The following is an 8,067-nucleotide window of genomic DNA, read 5'->3' on the forward strand; positions in this document are numbered from 1 at the left end:
AATTTTGTGATACTTTGATTGGTTGTTTTGATTACTTGTAGGTGAAGAAAGGAAAAAAATAAGAAAAGCGTAGCGTAAGGAGCATGATCTAAGCAAAGAAAGAAAGCGTGGCACAAGGAAAGGAAGCGTGGCTCAAAGAAGGAGAAACATGGGTGCATTCAAGAAACAAGGGCACAAAGCTCTTGCCAAGAGCTTTAAAGCTCTTGTGGAGAGCTTTCCTTCAAAGAATCAAAAGCCAAGCTCTTGCCAAGAGCTTTGAAGCTCTTGCCGAGAGCTTTATCAAGAACACATGAAGAAGGTACCAAGAGCCAAGCTCTTGGCAAAGAGCTTTGAAGCTCTTGCCAAAGAGCTTTTTCGTGCATGCCTTGGATGAAATCAAGAAGGAAAAGCTCACTAATGCACCCACCAAGACTTGAACCCATGACCAAGGGGAGGGGGCCAGCACTACTTCACAAGGAAAAACAAGCCAAAATTAGCTTGTTTTCACTCACCAAGGTTCGAACTAGGCACCTCAAGGAAGCAAGGCCTTGTGCGCCACTCATGTGCCAAGAAAAATTGGCTTGTCTTCCTTCACCAAGGATTGAACCGGGCACCTCAAGGAAGCAAGACTTTGGGGGCTTCTCTAGTGCCAAGGAAATTAGCTCCACAAGTGCTCCACCCAAGACTTGAACCAAGGACCTCAAGGACAAGTAAAGCTCTTGCCAAGAGCTTCCAAGCTCTTGCAGAGAGCTTTGTTCTCTTGGACCGTGCGCAACACATTGGAAGGAAAGGGGACCAAAGCTCTTGGCCAAAGCTCTTGCCAAAAGCCGAACTCTTCCCTGGGAGGTGCACCATGGGCTAAAAATTGAACTAAAAATCCAAATTAATTCATTTCTTCACCAAATCAAAAGCCCATCCAAATTCCAAAATCCAAGAATAGAAAGTGTATATATAGGAGCTAGTTTAATGTAATTAAAACCTTTTTGACACCTCTAGACTTTACTTTGAATTTTTCTTTTGAACTTTTATTTTCATTTTGAGCTTTCATTTTGAATTTAGATCTTAGAGAATTGGGAAGGAGAATTGATCTCTCTTCTTCCTTGTTCTTCCTTGAGCACTCTTTTATTTTCTTGCTTTTGATCTTGGGTGAAGAATTGAAGAACTTCTGTTTCAATCTCACCTTGAGATCTCTTGTTTATTTTTTTCTGCACAATTGAATTTGAATTTCTGTTTACTGCTTCATCTTCTCTTTACCTCTGTAATTTACTTTTCAATTCCTTTTGCAATTGCTCTTGTTGGATCAAGGAAGGATTTGAGATCTAGACTTGTTTTCTAGTTTCTTCCACTCCTGAGATCTTCAACATCTTTTAATTTGCTACAATTTAAGCACAAGTCATTTTCTATTTTAATTTCTCAAGCATTTCTACTTTTCTGTTTAGATCTACTTTACTTCAATCCACATTCTACTCTTCTGTTTTGTTGCAATTTACTTCCTCTTGTTTAAATTCTGCAATCCTAACTCCCAATCCCTTTTACAATTCAAGCAATTTACATTTCTTGCACTTTAAGATTCAGTCATTTATATTTCTTGCAATCTAAGTTTCTGCAATTTACATTACTTGTTCTTTAAGATTTAACTTATTTACTTTCTTTGCTCTTTAATTTCCTGCAATTTACCCCTCTCCCTTTACATTTCAAGCAATTTAGTTTCTGTCAAATACAAACCACTCAACCAATACTTGATTCGCTTGACTAAATCAACCACTAAACAAAAATTGCTCAATCCTTCAATCCCTGTGGGATCGACCTCACTCATGTGAGTTATTATTACTTGATGCGACCCGGTACACTTGCTGGTGAGTTGTGTTGGATCGTTTTCCACACATCAAGTTTTTGGCGCCGTTGCCGGGGATTGAATTAGATTGACAATGATTAAGTGAAGTGGAGATCTAGATCAAGCACTTTTTATTTTCTGTTTCTTTAATTTTTAACTAACACACTAACTGTTTGAACTTTTGCTTAAGCCAATTAACATGTCACTTCAGCAATGGATTGAAGTGTTATTGCCTTTCTGGTGTTGTGTGATTCCTATGCTTTGGTTGTATGTCAGGTACAAGGAAAATTATACCCACTTTTTGTTAACAAGACGAAAGAATCCTCAGAAGATTAAGAAGAGCTGAAAGAGGGAAAAACATTGTTGGAGAAGAGGAATCAGAAGAAGAGTTCCAAGATATGGAGGAACACTTAACAAATCCACCAAATCCACCAGAAGGAGTAGCCAATAACAACAATAATCCACCACAGAGAAGAGTTTTGGCTTCCTACACATGTGCAGATCCTAGACATTGTGGGAGTAGCATTCTTACCCCAAATGTCAATACAAATAACTTTGAACTAAAGCCACAACTCATCACCTTGGTTCAAAACAATTGTTCTTATGGAGGAGGACCACTTGAAGAGCCTAACCAACACTTGTCCACCTTCTTGAGGATTTGTGACACTGTCAAAACCAATGGTGTGCACCCTGACAATTACAAGCTACTGCTATTTCCATTTTCTCTCAGAGACAAAGCCACTCAATGGTTGGAATCCTTCCCAAGAGGCAGCATCAACAATTGGGATGATCTGGTAACCAAGTTCCTTGCCAAGTTTTACCCACCTCAAAGAGTTATTAGATTGAAGACTGAAGTGCAAACATTCACACAAATGGATGCTGAACCCTTGTATGAGGCATGGGAACGATACAAAGCTCTAATCAAGAAGTGTCCACCAGGAATGTTCAGTGAATGGGACAGATTGCAGAATTTCTATGAAGGCTTGACATTGAAATCTCAAGAGGCTTTGGATTATTCAGTAGGAGGCTCTTTACAACTCATGAAAACTGCAGAGGAAGCTCAAAATCTCATTGATATGGTGGCCAACAACCAGTATTTCTTTGCTCACCAAAGGCAACGCCAACCATCACAAAAGAAAGGAGTGATGGAGCTGGAAGGAGTGGACTCAATCCTAGCTCAAAACAAAATAATGCAGCAGCAAATTCAATAACAATTTGAGCAAATGGCCAAGAGGATTGACAACCTTCAAGTTGCAGCAGTCAACACAAGCCAACCATCAACCACATGGGGGCAAAATGAAGAGATTCAAGAGGAGCAGCAGCAAGAACAAGTTCAGTACATGCACAATCAAAATTCTGGGCCAAATGAAGTCTATGGTGATACTTACAACCCCTCATGGAAGAACCACTCCAACCTCAGATGGGGAGACAATCACAATCAACCTCAACAACCATGGCAAAGAAACTCAAACCAAAATAGTTGGAAAAACACAAACCACAACAACCAGCAAAACAACAGCCAAAACACATACAGAAAACTACAAAACACTTACCCCAATTCTAACCATCATCCACCCAATAACCAAGCCTCCAACCAAAATACTTACTCTCAGTCCTCAACACCCCACAATCAACCAATCCTACAAGACTCTCAGAGGATTACCAATTTGGAGCTCTTGATGGATAAAATGATGAAATGCCAAGAGATGACAACAAATAACCAGGAAGCTTCAATAAAAAATATGGAGAGGCAGATTGGGCAGATTTCCAAGCAACTCGCTACTGAGAGACCTTTAAGTTCACTACCAAGTGACACCATTCCAAATCTAAAAGAGGAGTGCAAAGCGATACAACTAAGGAGTGGAAAGATCCTAGTGAAAAATAAAGAAACAACCAAGAAGCCAAGGGAAAATGACAAGAAGCAAGCTGAAGAAGAGAAAACCAATGATGAGGATGCAACAGTAAACAAGCAAACTTCAGAGCAGGCTCAAGAAAAGGAGGAACAGCCAAGAACTTCAAGAAAGGGAAAGGAAGTAATTGAAGAGCCAACCAAGGAACAAAGGCAGGAAATGAACTTCACGCCACCTTTGCCATATCCTCAAAGGTTCAACAAGGAGACTAAGGACCAACACTTCTCAAAATTTCTTGAAATCTTCAAGAAGTTGGAGATCAATATCCCCTTAGCTGAAGCACTTGAGCAAATGCCTCTGCATGCTAAGTTCTTGAAAGAACTTATCAACAAGAAGAGGAGTTGGCAAGTTAATGAAACTGTACTGCTTACTGAGGAATGCAGAGCACTAATCCAGAAGGGACTTCCTCCTAAACTCGAAGACCCTGGGAGCTTCTTTCTACCCTACGCCATTGGCAGTATGACCATCAACAAGGCAATGTATGACTTAGGAGCTAGTATCAATATAATGCCTGCTTCTCTGGTGAAAAAGCTAAGCATAAAAGAGGTGAAACCAGTACAAATGTCTCTAGAATTAGTGGACAAATCAGTGATATACCCCAGGGGTATAATTGAGAATCTTCTAGTCAAGGTAGACAGATTCGTCTTTCCTGCAGATTTTGTGATCTTAGATTCAGATCAGGAAGAGGGCGACTCCATTATACTGGGAAGATTGTTCTTGGCCACTGCTAGGGCCATCATAGACATAGAGCAAGGAGAATTAACCCTCAGAATGCATGATGAAAGTGTCACTCTGAGTGTACTTCCAGAAACACAGTTCATTGATGAAAAGAAGGACTGTATGGAAATTGACAAAGAAAATCTGCAAAGGAAGGAAGGGATCAACAAGACAAACAACAGCTGCTTTCCAAAGCAAGAGATAGATGATGCAGCAGGTCAAATAGAGAAAGAGACTGTACAAAATAATGAAGAAGTTCAAGAAGACATTGGAGTAGTGGCAACTAAAAAGAGAAATCTCAAGGGGAAGCCTATTGTCAAAGAAGAAGGGTCAACAAAAGGAGAGAAGAAAAACAAGAACAGAAGCAAAAAGGGTTGGAAGAATAAAAAAATTCCAACAGAAGGGCTTTCCAAGGGTGACAAAGTACAGTTGATTTATCAACAACTGGGAGCAAGCCAACAGACTGATGATTACTATACTGTGAGAAAAATACTCTCACTAGAGCATGTTGAGATAGAGCATCAAGGAATAAAGAAGAAGCTCACAATCAGAGGGGACAAGTTGAGGCACTACAGTCATCAACCACCATAAAAAAGGGAGTCAATGTCAAGCTAATGACAATAAAAGAGCGCTCCATGGGAGGCAACCCATGATTTAAGATTCTTGTTCGTTTTAAATTCAATAAACTATGATCACCTTAGCATGATTTTTGAACTTTAGTGGACACACTTGACAGATGCATACAATTCTTTGAAACACATGCCAGATATCTAAGTTTGGTGTGCTTAATAGCACACTACCTTTCAAGCATTCTTAGACCATGTACTTAGTCATTTCGATAAAGTATATGACCAAACATTAAGTTTGGTGTCTGCATATGTACAAATCTTTAGAAGAAAATCATTTTCGTTCACAGAATTAAAGTCATGCATAGATGGATCATACACTATTTCATTTCAGGAATTCATGATAGAAAATGAACTATATCTTATAATGAAGGTATCAATTGTGATGAATTGCTTGCATTTGACATTAATCCCGTGGCAAGGGATAAGTTTGGTGTTCACCAAACCTTGGTTCACTAATAAAAAGACAATTGATCCTTTATGAATAAGAAATATAATAAATAATCTAAAGCACTCACCACTTCATCACCATGCTACATTTGTATCCTAATGCTTACCATTTTAACTCAACCAGGACAAAGAAAGTTGAGGCAAAGACAAGAAGAAGACACGGCTAGGAAAAGCCAAAAGAAGAGGGTCACATGTGTCTAGAGAGGTGTGCCTACCTTGGAAAGCAAAAAAATCTGTATGCTAACCACCTTGGAGGACGAACCTCATGCAACCAATGGGAGGAGAATCCTTGTCAATCCTCAAAAGAACATGCAAGCCGTTCATCTCATAAAGTTACCATGCGGCTCAGCTCCATCTCCACCCTTCATAAGTCATGACCAAATCCTTCTTCAAGTATGATCTTTGTTCAAGACTTTAACACCCTGCACATAAATAGGTAGGACATCTCTTGCATCACACATTCCTACAAGCCTTTTTCACATTTATAAGCCTCCTCTCTATCTCGTATAACACCCAAAACATGTTCCACTCTCCATTCAATAGCAACATTCCTCTCTACATCTCCTGTACATTGCTAAGCCGTGTCTCAACCAATCCCCAAGTCCATCCCTACTTCTCTGTTTTCTCTAAACCCATGGCCTCATCAAGTTCAAGGAGAAGACCAGGAAAAGAACCAATGGTAACAGAACCTCCAGCCTACGATGCAAGGAAATTCATATCTCAATTTCATGAAGGAAGATACCACAGGCTCATGAAGTCAAAGCGCATTATTTATGAGATGGGCTTCGAGCTAAGGGAAGGGGAGTACCCCATAATGAAGCAAATCACTAATGAAAGAAGATGGGAGCTTCTATGCGATCCTCTCACTGATATTAGTGCGGTGCTGATCAGAGAATTTTATGCAAATGCGGTGAAAGAAAGCGAAGACAGTGTCTCCTACAAGAGCTATGTTAGAGAAGTTGAAGTGGATTTCAGTCCAGCATCCATTACAAGGGCCCTGAAATTGAGAACCATAAATTATGAAGAGCCCAGCTATGAAGCCAGACTGCGAAGGGAGAATGATCCTGATGAGATCCTACAGAGGATATGCTTGGAAGGCACAGACTGGGAAAGAGATTCAAAAGGAGCTCCAAGCCACTTGAAGAGAATGAATCTTACCCCTGAAGCCAAGGGGTGGTACGAGGTAGTAAAAAGATCCATACTTCCCACTGGGAACACCTCATCTGTTATAATTAAGCATGCACTCTTAGTATACTATATCCTACATGGAGGAAAAATCAATTTGGCACAACTTATTGCCAACAGTATCCAAGAAATGGCTGAAAGCACAAGCACTTCAAGTAGGCTTGGCCATCCAAGCACCATCCTAAGGCTCTGCAACAAAGCTGGAGTGATCTTTGAAGATGAGGACATGGAGAAAATAAAGAAGGGGAAGGGAATTACAAAGAGAAGCATGAAAGGCATTAATGAAGAAGATGAGCAAGAAGAAAAACCCCAAAGGAGAAGAAGATCTCAAAGGGAAGGAGAGCAAACTCTTGGTGCCATAGATCTAAGTCAATTGCAGAGGACTCTTGAGGAAATATCACAACAAAATGAAAGAGCACAAGAACAGTACTCAAGGCAACAAGAGCAATATCTAGAGCACCGAGAGCAATATTTGAGAGATAAGGAGCAAAACGAAGCTTGGCAGCACAGAATGGAGGAAAGATTGGAGAGCTGGCAGCAACAATCAATGGCCCAACAACAAAAATTTCAAGCCAAGATTCTTGAGGGACAAAGAGAACTCACAACAGGACTTCAAGAGTCATATGATAAGATGTTCCTGACCCAAGCCAAGTATGGGGAGTATACTCAAAACCTGTATCAGTGGAAGAACATTCATCACACTATTGGAGAAGTTAGACATGTGCAAGCAAGGTTGGAGTATTTAACCCACTGCATGCCAGTACTAAATCCACAAATCAAATCATTTGATCAATGCCAAGAACTTAGAGACCGCCAGGCAGCAAAGTCTCAGCTTAATACCCAGGTAGCATTCCAAAGATTAGAGGCAGTTGGGCTTTCAAGTCTCACAGATCCTGTTTAGGAAAGAAGATGTCCTCGTGAAGAAGCTCAAGATTATACACAGACGAGGAAGAGGAAGAAGGGAGAATCCAGCAAATCCAAAAGAATGGAAATGCCTGACAAATAGAGGTGGTGAAGCTCCTTTCCTTACTTTTACTTAAATAAGGAAGATGCATGTCTGAAACATGACATGCCTCCAATTGCTTTATGTTTTACTATTTCTTTTGTTTACATTAGTAGTTAGTTAAGAATAAAATATCTGCATAATGAGTGTCATCATTCATCAGCTTGAATGCTTTGTTTTGTTCCCCATGCTGTCTGAATAAAAGAGAGATGCTTGATCTAGAAAAGTAATTGTTCAATGTTGCAAAAGTTAGAATGAAAGTTAGTGGTGGTGTGTGTTTGATTTAATTGATAGCTCATAGAAATAATGCTGTAAAAAGACTTGTTACTTGAAGCTTAAGCTAGTTTGCTGTTATGATCCTTC

Source organism: Arachis hypogaea, chromosome 15, assembly GCF_003086295.3.
Source record: "Arachis hypogaea cultivar Tifrunner chromosome 15, arahy.Tifrunner.gnm2.J5K5, whole genome shotgun sequence".
In the NCBI taxonomy this organism is placed as follows: domain Eukaryota; kingdom Viridiplantae; phylum Streptophyta; class Magnoliopsida; order Fabales; family Fabaceae; genus Arachis; species Arachis hypogaea.